Below are 24,053 nucleotides of genomic sequence, written 5' to 3'. Positions count from 1 at the left end.
CACTATGAAAAATTTTCCTCTGTGTCCAACTGGAATCTCCCCAGAAGTAATTTGTAGCCTTAGTTGTGTCTGATCTTTTTGTTTTGCGTACCTATTTTTTACATAACTGCATAAATTCACCCTTAATACAGATGTATATGAAGAAACCCCATGAACCCAGTTGGATATCAAATAATTTTGTTTGTCATACAAGCTTTAGCTAAGTGCTTATTTGCTTGCTGGGCAGTTTCTAGTGGCTTCTACTGCCCTACGGATTTGAAACCATTTGGATACTATTTTATGAGTAGGTCCTAACCACTAACTTCATGTTCATTACGGGTTAAAATTAAAATAAAATTACATTTTTGCTTTGCCCTATTCTTATTTTCTCATTAGCTGCTTTCTGCAGCCTTCTGTAAATTCTCAGACCCCAGTTTCATATCATACACTTTTAGTCTCTTTAATTCTTTGTTTCCTGTCTTGTGCTTTTATCCATCATCCTTCCTTCACTCTTCACTTAATCTTCTCCTACCTGCCTTTACATCCTGCAAATTGTGAAACTAATGCAATGCTTGCTCCTGCCATATAGTTCACTCATATGCATATTGTTCCCCACAGTCATATTCAATTATATAATTTCAAAGGCAGTATTTTTATCTAGCTAATTTCTAATCTAGTCTCATAATTTTTACCTTACTCACCATTGCTTCAAAAGCTGAAGGAATAAACGAGGGGAGAATACCCAGTCCATTTAATTTCTTCTACTAAATACCTAAAGGTGCAGTGTACAACCACAGATGAGGAATTCTGGGAAAGTACTTTAATTAGCTGAGACCAGATCCATCCCAGAAATCCTGTACATCTCTCTTAACAATCTAGTTTCATATAATTTTACTAAATAATGTGCTCCTCAGACACAGTTATGAAGTTTCACTTTTACTGCCCCAGCCATCTGCACATATATCAAAGACTTAATAATAGTCAACTACATCATCCAAAAAGCAAAAACATGAAAAAAAGTGTAAAACTCCTGCCAAATTTGGAGAAAAATATTTTTTCTTTTTATTTTTTTTGTTGAAAGCATCAAGAGCTTGGAGGAGGCTAAAAGAAAATATTATGTTCTGTTAGAAGACCTTTAAAAAGCAACCTGTGTGTTGCATATTAAGCACAAATCTTTTAATAAGTCCGATGGATCTAATGTATTATTTCTCTGTTTCTAAAAATTATTTTAAATGTAGAATATTATATCCTATAAACTTAAAAAAATTGCATGGTAATTGCAATGACCTCTATAGAAGACATGACTGCTTCCCTGACTTTTTGGTAGCCCGTTGGTAAGAGGTAGTTTTATACAGTCCAAAAGAAAATTAAATTAATGTTTATAACACTCAATCCTATTGCTTAAGAGATTTGAATACTCTTAGAAAAAAAAAATCATATAAAATTAACCTTCAAACTTTGCCAAAAAATTAAATATGTTAGAAATTAAAATAGAGACATTTTGATTTTTTACATATTTACAACATGCATAGTTTTTATCATCTTTACTACTCACAGATGAAAGCAGCTACAAAAATGATCAGAGGGATGGAGCACCTCTCCCATGAGAAAAGGCTAAAAGAGTCAGGGTTGTCCAGCCTGGAGAAGAGTCCAGGAAGATCTTATTGCAGCCTTTTAGATCTTAAAAGGGGCCTATAAGAAAAATGGTGAAAGACTTTTTATCAGGGACTACTGTGATAGGATGAGGGGTAATGTCTCGTAAACTAAAAGAAAGGAGATTCAGGCTCGACGTGAGGAAAAAATTCTTTACAGTGAGGGTGCTAAAACACAAACAGGTTCAGCAGAGAGGTGGTAGATGTGCCATCCCAGAAGACATTTAAGGCCAGTTTGGATGTGGTTCTAGGCAACCTGATCTCATTGCAGGGGGGCTGCACTACATGACCTTTGAAAGTCCCTTCTAACCCATACTATTCTATGGTTCCACAATTCTATGTAAGAAAGATACCTAATAGATTGTCCTTCCAAGTAAGTTGTTGGTCTTAAAAGCCTCTGAAATTATTGCACATAGGCCAGCTGACCATCAGAAAGAGAACTAATGACAGTGTATTATCAGCCCATATACAGAAGAAAGGCTCTACGAGTTAAATGTTAATTCATATAAGTTAAATTACATATTTTTCCATATTTGATTAACAAAACCAGACAAAATTACAGGCAAAATCCTGACATTTATCTATATCAGAACAAAATTTTTGCTATTATTTAAGATACAAAATACAGGAACTTCCTTTAACATGACTCATTCAAGAAAAGACTGTTTGGCTTCAAACTATTAATCATGGTGGCATATGATTTTTCTCAGTTCAGAGGACTATGTTGCTTCTAAAAAAATAGCATTATAAATTTAGCAAAACACCCTATTGATTTAAGAAAAGGATGACAAAAAGAGTCTGCTGTTGACTCACTGTCAGCTACAGCCAGAGACAAATCAACATATTTCCATGGAGAATGTCTCGTGCTTGCAGTTTACAATCCATGAGTGGGACAGAGGTGATAATATATGACACTTTCTGCTGACATATTCATTTTGTACCCTAATATACCTCTGAGATAAGTTTCAAATAGTTGAAAGCAAAAACACAAAAGGAAGACATTTATTTTCCCATCACAGGTCATGGGAAAAAAAAATAAATAAAAAATGTAATGAAAATGAAAACCTTTCAACAGAGAAGAATTGTGTAATATACCCTACTATTTGTAAAATATCATGACAGATGAACAGGTTACTTCTATAATGACAAACACTTGTCTTGATACAAAATTCTAAAAGATTTTTTTCATATTTGATTGCATAACTACATTTTACAGTATGTCAACCATTTTCTAGAAGCGATTTTTTTATTATTATATGAACAACATTTAGTTATACATTTATCAGTAACTACAGACCACTGGAACCCTTCCACTGCTACAATCTCAGGCTTGTTCTTAACACGAAAATCGCAAGCAGTAAATTGGAAAAGTAATGTGAAGAAGACCAGACAGCCGATCATGAGAAACACATTCTTAAGACCTGTGTCTATGGCCACAGACTCCATTTATTTCATTTTCCAGTTCATTTCAGTCATTTTCATCTTTAATATTTTTCTCTTCTAGCATGTGTTTTGAATGTTTAAAAATATGAACTGAGCATAGCTTATGTTGTGACAGCTAAAATAACACTGCTGTCTCTGTGCCAAGCTTTGTCAGCAGCCAGAAGCACTCTCAACATGGCTGCTCCAGGAGGCCTTAGAGTGCTAATACTGACCTAGAAGAGGATTTCACGGCAAGAGAAGAAAAGCCTCCTACACTCTCCTACCCAGATGTATGAAGCACATCACTTTTGGTAATTATCACGCTATTCTTGCTTATTCAGGGCAACAAAAGAAGCTACTATTGTATCACATTTTGCCTGATAAAGCATGTAAGAGTTGCGATCATTTAAATAGGGCATAAGAGGTGGAATGCACTGATAGATTACAGGTATTCCAAACATATGTATGTGACTCAAGCCCCAACACATTTCCTTGGAACTGATTCTGTGTGCTTCAGAGGAGCGTGATCATGATCTACATACAGCATGTGTAACACTGTTCAATTGCTTAATGCAATTCATGTCTGAAAAGAGTGCATTTCAAAATCTACAGCAAAGAAAATCTCTATTCCTACCTTAGCAAGGTTGCAGTACCAACTGCCTTTCTGAAGTGGATAGGAGAGGGACAGTGTGCAGTTCTAAAAGAAAATTAAAGTGGCAAAGAAGTCTTACAGACCAGTAGAAATATTCTGTGAAGTAACGTGGCACATAGACATGGCCTGGACTAAATGGAGATTTAGACCTTTTTGAAGATGGCTTTTTCAATTAACTAGCTCTGGCACTTTTGGGAAACTCTATTCTGATCTAAAGTTTGATAAACATACGACCACTTTTATCTAAGACAGTTGTGCTGAGTTTGTTTATCCCAAATGCAGATTAACAGGACCAAAGGTGCACAGACACTAGAACTTGCATGTGTAGATCCTACCAGTCTTATGCGTGAAATCTTTCAAGTCTCACCTGTTAAAGCAACACCATATAAATGTGACTTAATCACTTCCAGAGCCAGGTCACACCTGAAAGGAGCACAGCTACAGAGCTGGGTAGGCAGTTTCAGAAATCCGCATCAACAGCCTTTGAAGCCTGCTTGGTGTTTCTCTTCAAAGCTGGGGGTTACAGTTTGACACACGGCTGTGCAGTCAGACTACCCCATTACATATTCATATATCCATGAGTGGGTTGGTGCTGTATGCGCAACTGAATGCACTCAGCTTGGGTTTGGCACTCTGAGCTGGGGGCTGATCCAGTTCTCTTCCTGGGAACTTTAACACTACTTACTATAAAGCTTTGGAAATAGCATGGTGGCTGCTGGGATACAGATGAGAGTCGCAGATCAGAAGGTACACTCAGAGCAAAGAATGTAAAAATAAAACATTTTAAAAGTATGATAGGCAGGCCAAACATTCAGAGTAAAAGAAACTGCTTCCCAGCAGTTATTTAATTACTTTTCCCTTTGTGTTACTTAAAATTTTCTCAGTAATACAGCATTTTTTGCTCTGAGACAAATGTCAGTGTGGGAAGCCCAAGTCTGCAAGACAGAACAAAGCCACAGCAGCACTTCCTCATTTCAGAGCCCTCTATCTGAAACAGGCTACACCAATGACAACATATGACACAGTGTTAAGTGCATGCTCACTGTATTCAGCTGAATGACAGAATGTTTTGGGTTGGAAGGGAAAGCTCATCCACTTCCAATTAACCTGCCACAGGCAGGGACACCATCCACTATTAAATTAATTGCTCAAAGTCCCATCCAACCTGGCCTTTAACACTGACAGAAATGGGGCAACCAGAGCTTCTCTGGACAACCTGTTCCAGTGCTCACCACCCTCACAGTAGAGAAATTTCTTCTTATACCTAAATCTGAATCTACCCTCTATCCAGTTTAAAGCCATCACCTCCTGTCCTATCACTACAGGCCCTGGCAAAAAGTCTCTCTCCAGGTTTCTTGTAGTCCCACTTTGGGCGCTGGAAGGCTGCTCTAAGTTCTTTCTGGAGCCTTCTCTTCTCCAGGCTGAACAACCCCAGCTCTCCCTGCCTGTCTTCATAGGAGAGGTGCTCCAGCCCTCTAGTCATCTTCGTGGCCTCCTCTGAACTCACTTGAGCAGGTTCATGTACCTCTTGCGTTGGGGACCCCAGAGCTGAATTCAGTTCTGCAAGTGGGATCTCACGAGAGCAGAGGGGGAGAATCATCTCCCTCAACCTGCTGGCCATGATCCTTTTGATGCAGCCCATGATATGATTTGCTTTCTGCGATTCAAATGCACATTTGCTGGGTTATGTTTTGCTTCTTGTCAACCAACACCTCCAAGTCCTTCTTCTCTGGGCTGCTCTCAATCCATTCTCCACACACCCTGTGTTTGTGCTTGGGATTCTGCTGACCCATGTGCAGGACCTTGCACACAATTGCCAGGAGCGATATCTATTGTAGAGAGCAGAGTTGCAGAAAACTGCAACTGCTACTTACATAGCACATATTTTTTGTACTCTACACCTGTAAAGCTGACCAGTCAAAGCTTGTCAAGAAAGAAAATCCACTAAAAATAAAGGAAAAGAAAGAAGACAATGAAAAGAAAAATTAAGAGACAGAAGAGCTCAATGCATATAGTGTATGAAGACCAGAATAACCAGGAAGATATCAGTCTGAGAAGGCATGCAAAACAGACATAGTAAATCAACTAAATATAAGTTTTCAAGAAAAATACTTGTTTTGTATATATTTTCTGTAGCATTTGAAAATACTTTAGAAGTTATTCAGTAACACTGAACATAAAGTTGAAACTGACTGAAATCAAGCCAACTGAAATGCAATGATACCTAAACGGTTTTAATTAACTAAACTGAGATATGCAAAAAACATAAGCAGTGTAAATTACATGTTGTTACTTTTTATGTTAACAGGATTATATTCAATGTATTCAGTTTGCACCACTCTACTTTTAAGCTAATGCCAATTCCAGGAAGGCCAAAATGCTGTTTTAGTCAAAACCCCATTTTTTTTCTACATAAACAAGAAAATAAATGCACATAACTACTCAACTTATATGACATAATTTTTATTTGGAAATTGTTGTACATATATAATTTTCTGCTCAATACGCTATCAGTTTAGTTTCAATGCTTAATGATCACTAGTAGCAATTTCAAATTTATCTAAAAAATGGCAGCCTTGATTACATACTTTTCTATTAGGCATCTGAATGCCAAAACTTTCACCAACAGCACAGAACAAAGACAAACTGGAGTCTTTCGACGCTGTCCCACATGACATCCTTGTCTCTAAATTGCAGAGACATCAATTTGATGGATGGACCACTCGGTGGATAAAGAACTGGCTGGACGGCCGCACACAAAGAGTTGTGGTCAATGGCTCAATGTCCAGCTGGAGACCAGTAATGAGTGGTGTCCCTCAGGGATCGGTGTTGGGACCGGTCTTGTTTAACATCTTCGTCGCTGACATGGACAGTGGGATTGAGTGTGCCCTCAGCAAGTTTGCCAATGACACCAGGGTGTGTGGTTCGGTTGATATGCTGGAGGGAAGGAATGCTATCCAGAGGGACCTCGACATGCTTATGAAGTGGGCTGATGCCAACCTCATGAAGTTTAACCATGACAAGTGCAAGGTCCTACACCAGGGTCGGAGCAATCCCAGGCACAGCTACAGGTTGGGCAAAGAAGAGATTCAAAGCAGCCCTGCGGAGTAGGACTTAGGGGTGAAAATAAACATGAGCAAGCAGTGTGTGCTCACAGCCCAGAAAGCCAACCGTATCCTGGGCTGCATCAAAACGAGAGTGACCAGCAGGTCGAAGGAGGTGATCCTGCCCCACTACTCTGCTCTTGTGAGACCTCACCTGTAGTATTGTGTGCAGTTCTGGTGTCCTGAACATAAAAAGGACATGGAACTGCTGGAACAAGTCCAGAGAAGGGCCATGAGGATGATCAGGGGACTGGAGCATCTCCCGTATGAAGACAGGCTGAGAAAGTTGGGGCTGTTCAGCCTGGAGAAGAGAAGGCTGCGTGGAGACCTCATAGCAGCCTTCCAGTATCTGAAGGGGGCCTATAGGGATGCTGGGGAGGGACTCTTCGTCAGGGACTGTAGTGACAGGAGAAGGGGTAATGGGTTAAAACTTCAACAGGGGAAGTTTAGATTGGATATAAGGAGGAAGTTCTTTCCTGTTAGGGTGGTGGGGCACTGGAATAGGTTGCCCAGGGAGCCTGTGAATGCTCCATCCCTGGCAGTGTTCAAGGCCAGGTTGGATGAAGCCTTGGGTGAGATGGTTTAGTGTGAGGTGTCCCTGTCCATGGAAAGCGGGGGAGGAACTAGATGATCTTGAGGTCCTTTCCAACCCTAACTAATCTATGATTCTATCTAGTTCAGCCTTTCTTTATTTGCATGATCATGAAAAGGAAGAGTTATCAGGACGAAGTATCAAAAGAGTAAATAATGCTTAAATCTACATAGGCAGCAAAAATCTCCCAGACTTTCACAGAATAATGAAGTATTAGGAGCATGCTGGCCTAGGCATTCCATTGTTTTCTGAGGGTGAAAGGATGTTCACTGTACTTCAACTAAGATAGTCCTGCACATGGGTTTTGAACTCAAGTATTTTATGCAGAGCTGCCATGTAATACAGTCCTGGGTTCAGCAGTAGCAGTCATTTTTCTCCTTCTTAGTAGCTGGTGCAGCACTGTGTTTTGACTTTTGGCCTAGGAACAGAGTTGATAACACAAATGTTTTAGTCTGACCAAGGACTTTCTGTGCTTCATGCTCTGCCAGGGAGGAGGGAAAGCTGGGAGGAAGCAGGGACAGGACACCTGACCCAAAGTAACCAAAGAGTTATTCCATACCACAGCACGTCATGCCCAGGATGTAACGGAGAGTTATCCAGAAGGGCTACTGCACTGCAGGGTTGGACTAGGTATTGGTCTGTGCTTGGTCAGGTGGGGTTGGGCGAGTTATCAGTCGGCTGGTGTTGAGGTGTTGTATTCTCTTCCCTTGTTATTTCCTTTATCATTATTATTATTGGTGGCAGCAGTAGTGATTTGTGTTATACCTTAGTTACTAAACTGTTCTTATCTCAACCCGTGGGAGTTGCATTCTTTTCTATTTTCCTCTCTGTCCCACCGGGTGTAGGGGGAGGGCAAGAAGTGGGGGAGTGAGAGAGCGACTGCGTGATTTACGGCTGACTTTGTTTAAACCACAACAAATATTTAGGCTGAAATAACATTTTTTCAAGAATATTAACTTACATTAAAAAAAAAAGGGTTATCCACATTATGCATATCTCTAAAATACTGTGACAGCAAATATCTTTCACATCAAGAGGCAGAATTTACATACTGCAACAGAGAAAAATGAATCTTACTTCTAGTTTGACAATGGACAACACAAGTTAAGAGATTCGGAGTATCATACATGCTTGAATACAATTTTTTACTTGACCTGAATGCTGAAGCTTCTTTTAAGCTCTGAGAGAAGGCAGCAGAATGATCTTCCTAACTGGATGCCCATGTCCACTGTAAGTGGAAAAAAAATTGTATTAGTTCAAGCATTACACAGTATATACAGGGAAAAGAACCATCTGAAAAATTCTCTTAAAATTAGAAGAGCAAAATAGGGTCATAACTCCTGTCCTAAGTGAATACTGATTAAGTGCACTTTGTCTGACACATAACGAGTGTTTGTCATACACAAGATCTAGGATGTGACGAAAGAGAGAGGGAATGAAACCCAGGAAATCCTCATACATACAATAGGCAGGGAATTCTACACACTTACTATATCTCTGAAAATTCTTAATAGGAAAAAATATTCAATACTCAAATCCAGCAAAAATTATTTAAGTTTACTATCTGAGGGCAACGCATATTTTAATGTTCAAATGAAATTTGTTTCTCCTACCCTCCATTTCTGTCATGCAAGAAGGCACCAGTTACAGAAGTAACAGCATGGCAACTTGTAAGACTATGTTAATCCTTCAGTCCAGCTAAAAAAAGACACAATTGTCAGACATTGCCTAGCAGAAATTCTCCCCCTTATGTTGCAAATTAGCTCCACCTCAGTTGTTGCCATCTATAACCATTATGTGCCACAGGTATTAACTAATTCCACCACACAGCAGCGTAATACTTATTCCTGGACTCTTACCAGCTACATTTATGTGCACCTCATTTCTCAGGGATTTCACTTAGAAATCCTGTTCCACCAGTACTCAAACTTTGGCTAGAGCTCAAAACTTTATGCCTCTCAGCTGCATTTCGTAAAACTCTCAATGCTTAAATCACTGCAGATAAATTATCATTGGAAATGTCACCAAGTTACTTAAATTGCTGTTTTTATTATAAAATCCACTCTAGGTCTTCAGGCTTCTGTATCCGGTAGCCTGAAATCCATAAACACTGCACCTATTGCCTGATCATTTGATGAATATGAATTTACTGCTCCACAAATGTAAATATAATCCCTTTTCTGATACTGATCTCTGGTGTTTCTCATTCCTTTCCTCAATGGAAAGCTGATTAGCCACTCTGCTGCAAGTCCTGACACCTGTGTACTTTTAACTCTTCAAACACCAGAAGCAGCTTACTTTCCCTACTCTCTGACTTTGCAAAATCCATGTCATTCTTCCAGTCCCCTTTCACACCAAACATAAGATGATGACTTTAGAAACCTCACTTCAGAGCTCAGAATGACACAATACTTTCGATCACCTGGCCTTCACCTACTCGCTCAGAGGCTCCAGGGTAGCTCGAACTCTGCTTACTCCTGTCTATTCCCTTCCACAGTACTTTCTCCTTTCCAAAATACCTCTGAGCTTTCCCTGGGATCTCTCTTCCTCCCTGTAGTTTTTCAAACTATCTCATCTTTCGAAGCATTGGCAACACTGAAGCCTCAAGGCCTTTCTCGAGGGAGAGGCAGTGCCACCCCCATTGTGACAGGCCTTACAGAAGTGGCTCCCCTTTGCCTCTGCTTGTTGGAGGAAGGCAAAATTGCTATAAAATGAGAAGGCAAGGTGAAAGCAGAGTAATTTAATAGAATCATAGAATGACCAGGTTGGAAAAGCCCTTTTAAGATCATCAAGTCCAGCCTTTAGCCGAGGCTGCCAAGTTCACCACTAAACCATGCCAGTAAGAGCCTCATCTACATGTTTCCTGAACACTTCCAAGGACGGCAATTCTACCACTTCCCTGGAAGCCTGCTCCAATGTCTAACACCCTTCTGGTGAAGAAATTTTTCCTAATAACCACTCTAAACCTCCCCTGGCACAGTTTGAGGCTGTTTCCTCTTGTCCTATCATTTGTTACTTGGGTGAAAAGACCAGCCACCTCCTCTCTCCATCCTCCTTGTAAAGAGAGACAATGTCCCCCCTGAGCCTTCTCTTCTACAGACTAAATAACCTTTACTTCCTTCAGCCACTGCTCATCACACCTGTGCTCTAGGTCCTTCACCAGCTTCGCTGCCCTTCTCTGGACCGGCTGCATTAACTCGTTATCTCTCTTGTAGTGAGGGGCCGAGAAATGAACTCAGTATTCGAGGTGCGGCCTCACTAGCGCTGCGTACATAGGAATGACCACTTTCCTCGCCCCGCCGGACTCGAGGCACCTGAAGCGTTTCCTGACAACCGGGCCACAGTGTCCTCCTCCGCCCCCTGCGGCGCTGCCTCTCTCCTCCCCGCGGCCAGCCCCGACCCCCGCTCACGCAAGCCCTCCCCCGGCCGCCCCGAGGCGCACCGCCGGGCGCGGGGAGACGGACGGCCCACCCGTGCGAGGGGCGAGCCTGTGCCCGGGCGCGACCGCCGGCGCAACGATCCCTGCATCCCCGGGCGACTGCTGACGAGCCCGCGAATGCCGCCCCACCATTGGCTCTCAGGCTCACAACGCGCAGCCAACCACGTTTGGACGTGGAGCCGCTCACCTCCCCCTCCTCTCCCTTTCAGGCCGCCCCGTGCGCGGAGGGGGACAGGCCGTTTGGGGCGGAGTCACGTGACCGTCTGTTTACATCCTCTCAGCTGTGAAGGCTCCTCCTCCCTCCCGCCGTCTCTCGCGCCGACACCGACGGCCCGCGGACCCCTCTGGTAGGCCGGGTCTAGCGCCGGGGGCACGCAGCCGTCCTCTCCCTCGGCGATCACCTGCGCTGCTGCTCCTGTCTGCGTTTCCCCACAGGGTGGGTCTCGCTGCTGCTACCCCGCGCAGGGTCCGGGATCCGCTGCAGAGCCGGGTGAGTGTCCCGCGGGAGGGAGGAGGAGGAAAGGGGGAAGAAAGGGGGGGGGGAGGAGGGCACAGAACTGCGTTCCCCGCCTGGGCTGTGCTGCGCTGGTGGGAGCAGCCGGGACGGTGAGTTGCGGCTGTGGGGTGATGTGGGGAGCGCGGGCGACTGACCCCTACCCACCCTTTCCCCCTCCCGGTCGCTCCGGTTGCCATTGTCCGGTTGGCCCCGCACGCAGGCGCGCGCTGAGGCGCGGGGGGTGGAGAGGGGGAGGGAAAGGAAGGTTGTTTTTGTGCAGCCGGGACAGGGCGATGGCTTGGTGCCGCTCGCCTCTGCGGGGTGGGCCGGGCCGGGCCGGGCGGGTGCCCTTGGCAGCCCGCTCCTCCTCCTTTACCTGACTACTCCCCCTCCATCCCCGCATCCTTTTGCCGCCTGAGTAAGAAATAGTCTCGGGACCAAAAAGGGTTGGGAGGAGAGGTGGTTGGTGTAGTTGTCGAGGTCTGGGGCAGGTGTGAGGGGACGGCGACGGCGACGGCTCCAGCCTTGAGATCTGGAGGCGGGGAGGGTGGGAGGGTGTCGAGTTATAGGTAAGGTGGAGGCAGCGCTCGGCCCCCGCTGCGGCTGTGCGCCCTGCCCGCCTCCCCCTCCTGCTGGCTGGGGGTTTGCCTTTGAGGAAATGCACTGAGAAACGGATTCTATCCCGAATCCTGGTAACCTCAGGGCCTCGTCGGGGCTTCATCTTCCAGGCCGAGGCGTTTTGGAGGAGGCAAGAGGGGTGTGAGGCAACGTGTTGATTTGTTTCAGGAAAACCCTGAGGGCTAAGGAACGGTATTTCGGGAGAGGAGGTGGTGTGGCAGCAGCGAAGGGAAAATACGTTGTTTACATAAGTGAAGTGTGTGAGGTGCAGGGTAACTTTGCTCGCCGCCCCGCAGGCAGCGGTGGGCGATGCTGCCTGCTGCTGCAGGGAAGGAGGAGGCTGCCCCTGGCCCCCGCTTTTCCATAAACGCACGTTTTCTCTCTGTTTACATTTTGGTCTCTTGTTTTGGCTGGGAGCAGCGTAAGGGGAGGAGCAGGAACTCGCTGCGGGGCAGCTACCTCCTCCTCTCTGTTTTCTTTGTTATTATCTGTTCGGGGGAGGCGTCTTGGGGTCACGTCTGCCTGTAGCTGAGCTGCGGACTGCGGTTAATGTCTCGTTGGCCCGAGATCTCGGGTCGCCTCCTTCTGTGCATGTGTAGGCCTTGTCTCTCCCCCGTCGTTCCCCTCCTCCTTCCAGCTTCGGCAGTTGTCAGCTGCTCCGAGTGAAGTTGGAGGAAGGGGAAGGGCGGAGGGGGAAGGAATCTTGGCATTTATTTGATACGCAGGCAGCAGCCTAGGCCTGCTTTGTGCAGCTCTGTCTTCTCTGACAGCAAAAGGGAAAAAGAAGAACCTCCTGAGGTGGAAGGGGGTGTGTGCGTGTGCACAGTTTTCTTGGTGGAAGACGAAGAAAAGCATCTTTAGGGTCTGCAGGAGAGACGAGCTGGGAGTACTAAACTGCTGCAGTGTGCAGCGAATGCTTGTGTCCTTGTGGTACTTACCAGTGCCCACGTAGCTACTGTTGTCCTAGTGGGTGGGTATTTTTTTATTCCTGTCAGGTAAAAGTCAGGCATAGTTGAACTGCAGACTTTAACAAGGAAGTAAGGTTTCTTCTGAAAGTGAGCAGTAGACTGAGACACACACAAAAAAGATACACAGGTAAGGCCATATGCCCTTTGTATTGTGGAGAATGCTTTTAAGATGAAAAAAAAATCCTTTAAAGTTAGTAAACAGTGAGAATAAGAATGCCTTTGTAACCATAATTTCTTATGAATCGTGGTACTTTTTTTTTCTTTTTTTTTTTTTTTTTTTTTTCCCCCACCTCTTCTTCCCTGCCCCACATGACCCTTACTTTACTCTGTGCAGACCCCTTCTGGAAGGAGTTAAGCTTGGATGAATGAAGCTGTCTGCTGCAGAACTCCTGCCTGATTTGTTGGGAAAGTTTGAAGAATACTGTGGATGTGTAGGTGGACAAATGCATAAAAAGAATCTATTTGTACTTTAACTGACTCTGGGTGAATAGATGTAATATATGAATGTAAGAAGTATGTGAGTGAGGTCAGAGTCACAATGTGGCCTTTGGAGATGGACACGTAGCCAGATGTTGTTATAACAGTTAGTGTCCCTCAGAAATGCAAGGAAAAACAATTGGATGTTGTTGTGAGGACTGCACTGAGGAGAATGTCATGCAATTGTAGAAACAGAAAAGAGTTTATAAGGCTGGACAGTCCTGGATAGCCAAATGTTATCACTGGGTCTGTGCAGGATCAAGTTCCTTCCTTTCATAATCTCCAGTCTTCAGAATTCTTGTAAAAAATCATTCTGCCTCTCCTAATTTGCATTTCTTTGTGTTTTCTTTATCCAGTCATAGAGTTTGCACTGTGACTTGCTTTAGATAGTTGATCAGCCAGTTTCAATCTTGCAGTATTCTTATTTATAAATCTATGAAGTCTTGCCATCTTTATGGTCCTAATCTTGGCAGATGGGTGATTTTTATTGCTTAGTCTTCTGTTTGACTGTCAATGACTGCCCCAAGCTGAAATAGCTCCTTTTGAAGAGGACCAGACTGCCAGCTATTTATTCTAGTTTTCCCTGTCTGTGCTGAGCCATACCAGAGCAGTCACTTGGCTGTATTACTGTAAGCTTGAAATGCAGTTGCTTTGAGATGGTATGTATTCTGAAGCTGCAGGTAGGTTTAGGCATGATGCCAGTGCAGGTGGAAGTTCCTTAAGAGACTATTTATCTATGAGTTGCTTATTTTTAAGCAACTTGAAGAAGAAACAGTAACACAGAGATCAAATTTGAAGTTCCTACTGCAAGACATGATCAGTAATACGGTTTCACTTGTTTGTTTTTTCCCCTGAGATATTCCTAAAACTCAGTAACAGGGAAAAAGATTTTTTTCTATGCAGTATTCCAGAAAGGTTTGTGCCAGGATGTTTAAGTGTCCCCCAAACCAAATATGTTAAAAGCAATTCTGAAAAAGGCATTACGGGAATGCTCATCTCGGTCTTCAGTGCAGGGTGAGAAACACCTAAGAATCCAGTAATTGTTTCAGGATGAGAAGTGTCTTTACGCATACCTGTTGTTTCCATTTCCTGCATTGTTCCCATTTTCAGCAGGATTGTCATAGAGATCTGCTGACCTGAAAATGATGCTTTGAAACTGATCATTAACTCTCTGTGTAAGAAAAGTTCCTTGAAGTCTACAACGCTTGACACTCCTGAATGCAAAAATAGTTGAATATTATCTCATTTATTACAATAATCAGGTGTATGACTTGCCTAAGGCATTCCAGGACTCTTCTGGTAGGGTCAGAAGTTGATGTGTATGCTTCTTCTTATCTAGGCAATGAGTGTGGGTTTTTTTGGTTGGAGAATTCTTTTAGTGTGTCTGCTCTGCAGATTGTTATGGTGGACTTTTAAAACTGTTCCACTTCTTTCTTTTATGGAGTTCTAGGGATTAAAGTAGTTTATGTTAAATATTATGGGTATAATTACATTAAAACATCAGGAAGTAACCACTGTGCTCCAGTTCCTTTGGGACTTATTTGTGTGCGCTGGGGGTTAAAATGTTTGAAGGCTGTGTGCCTTCAAACCTGCTTAATGCAAGCTCTTAAAGCAGTTGCTGCTGGTGTGTTGTTTCAAGAAAATCAGGCTGGACATACGGGCCTTGAAGAAAGGATACCATTTGTATCAGCTTAGGATGCTGAATACAATTTTTTTGCAGGGATGGAAGATTAACTGGCTGCTCTTCAGAACAGTAGTGTCAGTTTTCTATTGTTTTTCGTCCAGTTATATTGTGCCAACTTCATGTTCCACAGTCAGCTTTGCTACTGCAGAGTTGACAGTGCTGTTAACTAATCTCAAGATGCTTGAAATTCTGATGGATGTATGTGTGTGGATTCCTGTTAAATGTACTTCTGATAAGAAGCTTATTGGAAATGTTGAAAGTACAAAGTAGAGTAAAAGTAAACTGAAGGCTAAGATGTCTTTAAAAATGGCAGTTAGTCCTAAGAAACTTAGAACTGAAAGCAAAAAGTATTGGCAGCTGTATGTAGAGAAAAATTGTGGTGTCCGTCACTTGTGCATTGTGACTGTAATTGGTGTGTAACTTTTTTCTTGACAAATTTCATCAGTCCTTTAAATTTGAGCACAGAAGTATAAATTGTCCTTCATTGTGACAAAAAATTGTGGGTTTAGAAGTTGTCGTAGTTTTAAAGAAAAAGGGAAAGAAAAAAACCAAACCAACAAACCTTCAGACTCCACACTCCTAGAGCAGTTTAGGTATGACATCAGGAGTCACCATGGTAACTCTCAGGCTACAGATCCTGGTGTACTCACATGTAGGGGAGTTTTGGAGTGGGGAGGTGACTGTGGAGCAGGGGTAAGCTTTGATGGTTGGAGGGTTGTCCTGTGGCAGGAGAGTCTTGGTGCTCTCTGCTTAAAAGAAGGATTTAATGACGGCTAATTCTGGAGTTCTGGCTTTGTTTCGTGTTACATTTAGTAAAGAAAGGATGTAAAGTTTGTTAAAATTGCAGAATATCTCCAGAAATTGGAGACTTAAGGTATTGTGAGTGTTGTTAAGGTGATGACATTCTAAGCCTTATATTGCAATATTGCATTTCGCTCCAGATTGTCTCAAAAGTAGTATTTGCTAAGCATACAGTTGATAAACAAATGCTGAATTTAGATTTGCAGTGTTTCTAGGAAGTAAAAGATGACAAACGGAATTAATGTTTAAAAACTTGAGGAAACAATCTGGAACTTGCCAAACCCCCTTAGAATTAGGTTTAAAAAGTTACAGGCTTAGAGCAAATGGTTTGATAGTGATGTGGGATGTCTCAAATCTTGTGTGAAGGACATTCATATGAAGGTGCTATAGGGCATCTGAGTTTTCAGCACGGGGCTGTTAGATACAAGATGAGAGTTTACTGGAGGCCTGCATTCTTGCGAAGTGGAAGAAGAGATAGCAGGCAGGATAAATCTTAAGTAGAGGTAGCTGAGCAGTAAGAGAAGGGACAGCCTTTGTCTTTGTTGTTAACGTGCAGCTTTGCTGGAGATTATGTGTGTTTATATGCCCGCATGCACAAAGCATACCTGCACAACCAACCTGTTACGTGGCAGTGTAGTGACTGAACAAGATCTGTCCTGAGAGTTTTTACAACCTGGTGATGACAGACTGTGCATTCAGTTCAGGTTACAAGTCAGTCTCCCACATTTGGTCTCTTTCCAGAGTCTTTTGACCAACAGTGCCTTAATTTTTATCTGCTTGCTTTTCGAGTCCCAACTGTTAGCATTCCTTTCAAAGGACACATCCCACAGCTTCTGTGTGGTTTAAATCGTAAAACAGCAGCAGTTCTTCTTGCTTATTTGCAGGGAAGCAAGGACAGGATGTGGGTAGAAGAGTTTTATGGTGTGTTACTTGACAGTAATTGTTACCATATCGTAGGCCAAGTAGCCTATAGTTAGCATAAGCACCTAAAATAGCACTAGAGGTATGTGTTCAAGCACCTGAGTCACATTGCAAGTACCAAAGGCTTGCTGTTATTACTACAAAAACTTTGTTGCATGTTTTCTAAATAGATAGTGCTTATTAAAGCTGTCAGTAATCATGATAATTTCTTCCTTTAAAAGAAAAAAACAAAACAAAAAACGAAACTCCCAAACAAACCAGTTGGCTTGTTAAAGTCTTAAATAATAGGCACATATTTTTAATTAAGCAATCTTGAAAGCTGTTTTCAGGATGCGTAGCTGCATCTTTGTGATACTTCAGAATGTTCCATGAGGAGGCATTTAGCTGTTAACGGGAAGATTTTTCTAGTTAACATCTAAAAATGTTTTTATAGATTTAATGGCAGGAGAGTCAAATCAGAGTTCTTACACAATAGTAGTTTAAGATGTAGTGAAAGGAAGTATGCAGGAATACAGTAAACATAAAATGCATGTACTCCTGAATGTAATTGTGTAATATATGTGTACTAGTACTATCCTTCAGGCAAGTCAAATGTTATTTGCCATGAGTTCCTGTTGTCTTCAGGAGTGAAAGGGTATAAAATTTCAAAGAACACATCTTGGAGATGACGTGTCTTAGTTATTTGTTCGTATTAAAAAAAAAAAAAAAAAAAAAAGACAAAAAGCTACTTCTCCAAAAAGAGATACTTGCATCAATGTATGGCTTCCATAAGTGAAATGGGTAAAGAAATTGTTTATGGTAACAGTCGGCTTGTGAATCGCATTCAGCAACTGATACGCCTGTGGTGTCCCTGTCCCAAATGAGATGCTTAATTCCTATAAATTTTAACGTTGAAAACATTGAAAGAGGAATTGGGAGAAAATTAGAAGTGGTTACTATTCTGAGAATTTGTTAGTGTTATTTCTGTAGCAAATGCTTTCAGAGGTATTCAGGAATTACCATGTGGGTCTTTTTGATAAATACTTGAAAGAAAAAGCCAAATGGTACTCCTCAGCCCAGTCAGGATCACTGTGCTTTGTAAGAATCAATATATTGAAGTTAAAAAAAGAGTTGGAACCAGTATCCTGGTAATCATAATTTCAACATAATTGTTTTTGCTTGATAGGTATGGCTAAAAAGTATGCAAGTTAGCATTGCTGTAAGAATGAACTCTTGAAGTTTACTAAATGAGGTTCTCAATTTCAGCAGATAAAGCGAAAGGTTAGTATTCCGGCAGTACTAATAATTTCAAGTAATTGGGAATGAAGGAAGCCTAGAACCATGGAACAGTTTGGGTTGGAAGGGACCTTAAAGCTCATCTAGTTCCAGCCCCCCTGCCGTGGGCAGGGATACCTTCCACTAGACCAGGTTGCTCAAAGTCCCCTCCAGCCTGGCCTTGAACACTTACAAGGATGGTGATGAATGCACTGAATATTTCTAGTAGCACATCAGTTTGCCATAAAAGGGTTTCGTTTCCATCTGATAATGTTTACTCTTGTGTTCATGTTGGAATCTGTCAGGTGGAATTTTGCTGGATCTTCTGCTGGAGCATGTGACCCTGCTGTTTATTTGCAAAACTCTCTGCTTTACCCTTTTGAGAATGAACCGTGGTTTTGTTTCCATTCAGTGTAGTTGCCTGCTGTCCAGTTTATTAAGCTTTGCTGTGTTCTTCCTTGAAGAAACTCTAAAGTTGGTATTACTGCAATGAGGAGGTCAGTGAAACTGTAAGGACACAGGAAAAAAATGAGTTGCTGAATTTCTTTATAACTCCTGTTGAGCTGACAGTTGCAACATTATAAATCGCATAGGCCTTAGTCTCTGCTTATTTACTTCATTTAGTTATGCATTCATTAAGACTCATTACTACCAAGTTTCCTGAGATTCTGTGATAATGTCTGGAGTAATCCAGTTGTGCAGAAAAAGTCAGCGTAGGATTTGATTTACCAATTCTGGGATGCTCTGGATAAGGTGAAGTTTTTCAGTATATAAATACAGTAGGTTATGTGACTGTACCAGCCTCTTGTGTTATATCTGTAGACTACGCTTCTCTCAGGTGAAAACTGCTTTGTATGACTGAAAAAATCAGGTAGGATTATGGGAATGAAGATACATTATGCATCTGCACAGCTGCTATCTAAGCAATAATAAAAGGTGTTAAGCTTCCATTTCTTGGTGAAGTATTTGCATGAATATTTTGAAATGATCACTGAAGCTTTCCTAGATGCTTCAAATACCCTCCACAGTATATCTGCTGTTGTTTGTACTGTAAGTATATTATAACTTTGAAGCTGTATTTGCTGTAGTGCTTGATTCATACCTGGGGACAAAAACAGTGGTGCAGAGGCATTTTCAATTTAAAAATGTGCTTATGTATTTTGATTTCGCTTTTAAAGAAGGCCATAAAGGGGTTTTGTTCAAGTATTTCTAGTTCTTAGTTTAGGCATGCATGGCCCCAGGTCCAGCCAGTAGTGAGTCTGTGCACCTAGCCTCACTAGCACAGAAATACACGTATTCAGCATGTATGTGTATAAATGCATAGCTGGCCCCCACATTAACACAGAAAACACTAATGCAAGCACAGCCAATGCAAATGGCCTTAGCCTGTTGCCATTTCTGTATGGTAGAGCTGAATGTCTTCTGGTGGCAGAATGGTGCATGTATATAGTATGGATCTTTCAGTTCCTGGGTTTAGGCATTCTTTCTGCCTCGGGACTAGCCCTTGGCTTCCTTTATCCCCCATTGCCTCGTGTACACGCTTGGATACATTCACACTCAGCCACTAGTCCCAAACACCACAGATTTCTCCAGCAGCTCACTCCTTCAGTTACCACACTTGGACAGTCTGCCCTGTTCCTGGTTCCCAGCCCACACTGTTGGTTTGCTTGTTAGTCGAGCCTGGTACTCTGTGTGATCACATCCTGACCTGCAAAAGCTCACCTGCACTGTTGTCTGTACTCAGACCTTGGTGATCTGTGAACTACTTGGCTAATGTACAGGCAGGACAGACAGAAGTGATTTGGAGGAGAGCACATCTAGGCATGCATAATGACCTACAACCTGTTCACAGGTGGTCTGTCCTTCTTGTCCCCATTGTCTGTTTTCCCATGCTTGTTCCTCTCCAAGTCATTTTGATTCCTCCCTTTCCTCAACTTTGGTTTCTCCCCTAAGTATCCTATAACAAGGTATGTGCAATCCCCACATGCTTTTCCCCTGCACCCTGTGGTAAATCTGGTAGCCCTGTAAAGCGGTCTCAATCTGAAAAGTATCCTGGAGAAAGCCAGTGGTGGTGGGGATATGGGAAGAGCCCATAGTTCCCCTGTGATCGTCCTTGGAGCAGCTGGTAAGGGTGTCTTGATGGTTTCCCCCCACCCACAAGTGTGACTCTGCACCCTTTTGTATGTATAACAGACTTTTATTGCATAATCTAATAGGGTTAACTTTGATAGCAAATGATCTGTTTAATCATTTGCAAGGCCAGTTGTTAATGCATGGTAGAAGTTGCTGGCTAGCCACAGAGGTGTGAATTAAAGTGATACTATTAGAAACTCAATACTTCTGAGATGTTACTTCAGAGTAATGTATTTTAATAGCAGCAAGAACTGGGAGAATGCTAGAATGGTTGCATGAATCTTTCTGGAACAAGCTTTGATAACAGGCTTTGGTAAGAGTGTTAATGCTCTAACCTTCTTGCAATTGCATAGAGACTCCTTTGGTAGATTTTTAAAGTAGATTTAGCTCATACTTGTACGTTGAAACATACTTGAACATATGTTCATCTCTGTGTTGAAAGTTTTGATAAACCCTCACTTTCCTTTGGTAAGAATCATTAAGTTAATCTCTGATACATAAAGGAAGCATTGGACATTTTAAGAAATAGGGATTCATGGACAAGGTCACATCACCTTAGGGCATGCTGTTTATGGATTTATAGTATGTCTGGAGAATGAGGCAGATTGTGACATGGGCCTTAAAGTGTGAAATACTTCGCGATATGCAGGATTTGGGGATTAAAAAGAAGGGTGCGAGTAGATATTCATTGTTTTCTTTGACAAGATAAAAGTAACTGTTGTTAGTGTGTGGGGTTTTGGTAAAGAAATTACATTTGAAAGAAATGGTGAATCCAGCATGATGTTTCTGGAGAGCTGCATCAGTAAAATAATTTTGTCATGGTTCTGAGGAAGAGAAGCTGGCCTACTCATTCTTCTCTCTTGAGGATTACAGGCCCGAGTAATAAAATAACTTCTCCAAAACATACTGTTGTGTTGCACTGTACTATTTTAAGAAACTAGTAAACAGGATCAGAACTTGATTTTTTTAAATTAATTTTTTTTTATAAGAGAATGCATAATAAATAAAAGTTGAGATTCTGAGGCCGAAAGTAAATATTTTCATAATACAACATTAAATGTTGTTTGTTGTGTTTATTGCATGCTATTTTGATGTTTTTAAATATATCTCTAAAGATCATAAAATCCAAAGGTTTTGCAGCACTGGGAACTTTATCAAGTTGGTTGATACTTTTGTTTATTTGGCCCTGGTGTTTTGATTTTTTTTTTTTGGTAGAGACTGCAGTAAATGCATAGCTCAGAGATGAGGTTTCAAGTGTCAGGAATGTAAGTATCTTCTATTTTTACACTTGACCTCATTTCTATTTTCTTTTGCTAAAGGCAACAAGCATATGTTGTTTTGTTGCTGCTCAAAGTGAGTTATTTAAATAACTTGAAATGTTTGTGTGCAGTAAGCTTTTGAACTTTGGCACTGGTTGAAATAGTCAATATTTTGTCATGGGCCACATGTTGCCTACAGAAAATTATATGAAATGTGACTGGATCTGCTTAAGAACTGTAGTTGCAGAAACTACATTTGTGGTAAAGGTTAGGAAAGTATGCTTCAGTTCTTGTATTAAACTTGCTTTGTATTTCATTATAAAAGATGATTCTCCCTCTCCGGTTGTTACTGGTTACTCTCTGAAGGTGATAAAGTAAAGGAGTATCATATTTTACTGTGGTTTGTTACCTTCTGGTCATCACAAACTAAATTATTAAGCCTTTCCTGAAGAAGAAACAAGTTTTGTTTCAAACTTACTGAATACTTGGCTTGTTTTTTATGTCAGGGTGTCTTAGTTTGCCGATGATTAGAATAATGTTAAAATTTGCAGAAATGTTTGTTACTTGCATGCCTTTTGCGTTTTCAGACTAAACACGTTAGATATTTTAAGGTTTGTTTTTGGTGTGTTTTTTTTTTTTTTTTTTAAGCATCTCTTCCAGTGCTTAACATATGACTGTAATGACTTACATAAACCTGGTTGAAATGAGTGTTCTGTTAAATACTCTTGTACAAAGCCGTGTGTTGTGGCAATGAATTTTGCAGTCTGGTCACTCTTTAGCTCACTAATTCCTGTGAAGTATATGCACAGACAGCAGTTTCTTTTCCTAAAAAAAAAAAAAACCCAACAAAACAGGTGCACAGTACAAACTTGATGAATATCAGACATCTGTATCTGTTAAGCATCACTGATTCATACCTGTCTTATGAAGCCCTGATACTTTAAGCTTGATAGAGGAGAAGCTATTACCTTTTAACTGTTCTTTTTCTCTGTTTCTCTATAGAGAAGCTTGTAATCTTTTGCCTTTTTCTCAGCCAGTCTGTGATAAAGGAGTACTATGACTAGTTTATACTGGACAGGCTAAAAATAGTTGTAGCCTGGGAATAGATAGAGCTCTAGGTACACCTTTGAGGAGCCAAGACCTTTAAAATGTGTGCTATAAGAGGACTGCCAGGTTCTTTCATGGACACTGCTGTTAGAGGAAGGACAGGGGAATTTTTGTTATGTTGGACATTGGATAAAGCTGACATCGTTTGCTTATGAGATCTTTTAGTGGAACCTTGACAGGTTACTAAGCCACTTTGAGCTACCCTGAGATGAGACCATTTTATACAGTATCTTACAAATAAAGCGCCACCAAATGTTTTCGACTGGTGTGGGTAGAAAAACAATGTTAATTAAAATCTATAATTGATGGGATACTAGAAGGTACACAGTTCACTCATAAAGGTATACATACAGCCTCTTGAGATGTTATCACTAATTTGCATATAGCTGGCCTCTAATAAGCAAGAGACTGGCAACTATTGCATTGTTAACATCTGTCACTGAAAAAAAAACATGCTATGCACCTTAGCTCAAGTATTACTAGCATGAACTGTCTAATTCCACCAGCCAAGCTACATCATACACTGCAATAGACACAGTCAGGTGCTCAGACTTTTCTTAGCAGTTAACACTGCTGTCTGAAATTCTTAAAATAATCCAGGTTTTTGTGTTTGTTGGTTTTGTTTTTTAAATCTTACAGTATCACTTCAGTAACGCATAAGTTTTAGTTGTTTTTCTGATGATACTAGCTAACAGCATCTTGCTGCTTTAGAAAATTATTTTCAGAGCACATAAAAGGCTATTATCAGCATTTCTATTTATTTGCTTCAGAATATGAGGAGGAGCTGGTTCTAGGGACTGAGAAGGAGCTGGTTATTAGTATTGTCCATCAGTAATGGATAAACTTTATGCCTGACAGACTAAAGTCTACACATGTTAATAATGTCAGGTGCTTAAAATCTCATGAGACTTTAGCAATGGTGGGCTAATCAGAATATTTTGGAACTGTATCAGCTCATCAGCCTCTCATCCATGGAGGCTTTTTCATTTTACAGATACGAGCATTTCTTAACAAATGTACTAAGGCAGATACTGTCTGAATTAAAACTTACTGTGAAATTAGATACTAGCAAATCAAGAAGACAGTGTTTCTTTGTTTGTTCCTAATGTAAAGCTTTTTGTAATAAGAATGACTAGATTCATAATATTTGTACCTATGAAAATCTTGAAGTTCTCATGTATTTGAGGGGAGAAGGGGAAAAATTTTGTTCAGAAGAGCAACAGGTACTTGTCACTGTCAATTAATGAGTCAGTAAACTGGGGCAGTGGGACAGCTTTCATGTCTCAGCATGGAGTTTTTGCAGGATATGATTAAGAAGGGTCAGTTAGTGGCCCAGAGGGCATTCTAGGATGTGAACACTGAAGCTGAGTCTGTGGTGATTATAGAGGCAATTGTTGGAGAATCATAAGCACAGCTTTAAATAGACAGAGATGGCAGCTGAGGACTTGCTCTCTGAGAGAATAGGGCTCCTTGAGTATACCTCTAAATTTCAGAA

At 41.5% G+C, this 24,053-nt stretch overlaps 1 protein-coding gene and 1 long non-coding RNA gene across 5 annotated transcripts in view; one reads left to right on the top strand and one right to left on the bottom strand.

Annotated features, from left to right (window-relative positions):
- Positions 1-7,164: 7,164 nt before the first annotated feature.
- On the bottom strand, positions 7,165-11,000 carry LOC136008668 (uncharacterized). The gene is made up of 3 exons (XR_010610187.1): positions 10,873-11,000; positions 9,015-9,099; positions 7,165-8,629 (listed from the first exon to the last, which is right to left on the bottom strand). It is a non-coding gene; the product is annotated as an uncharacterized LOC136008668 (long non-coding RNA).
- A 98-nt stretch (positions 11,001-11,098) lies between these two features.
- Positions 11,099-24,053, top strand: part of PCMTD1 (protein-L-isoaspartate (D-aspartate) O-methyltransferase domain containing 1) — a 45,337-nt gene continuing 32,382 nt past the window's right edge. The window contains exon 1 of one of the 4 annotated variants that reach the window (XM_065668248.1): positions 11,099-11,330. The gene's annotated coding sequence lies outside the window, so the exon portion shown is untranslated. Of the gene's footprint in view, positions 11,331-11,641; positions 11,755-12,906; positions 13,050-24,053 lie in introns of those variants that run through there. The other 3 variants (XM_065668252.1, XM_065668249.1, XM_065668250.1) reach the window with 3 other exon arrangements.

The sequence above is a fragment of the Lathamus discolor genome, chromosome 2 (assembly GCF_037157495.1).
Source record: "Lathamus discolor isolate bLatDis1 chromosome 2, bLatDis1.hap1, whole genome shotgun sequence".
NCBI classification, from domain to species: Eukaryota; Metazoa; Chordata; class Aves; order Psittaciformes; family Psittacidae; genus Lathamus; species Lathamus discolor.
Note: the sequence above shows the minus strand (reverse complement) of the source record. Positions and strands in the feature narration are given on the sequence as shown.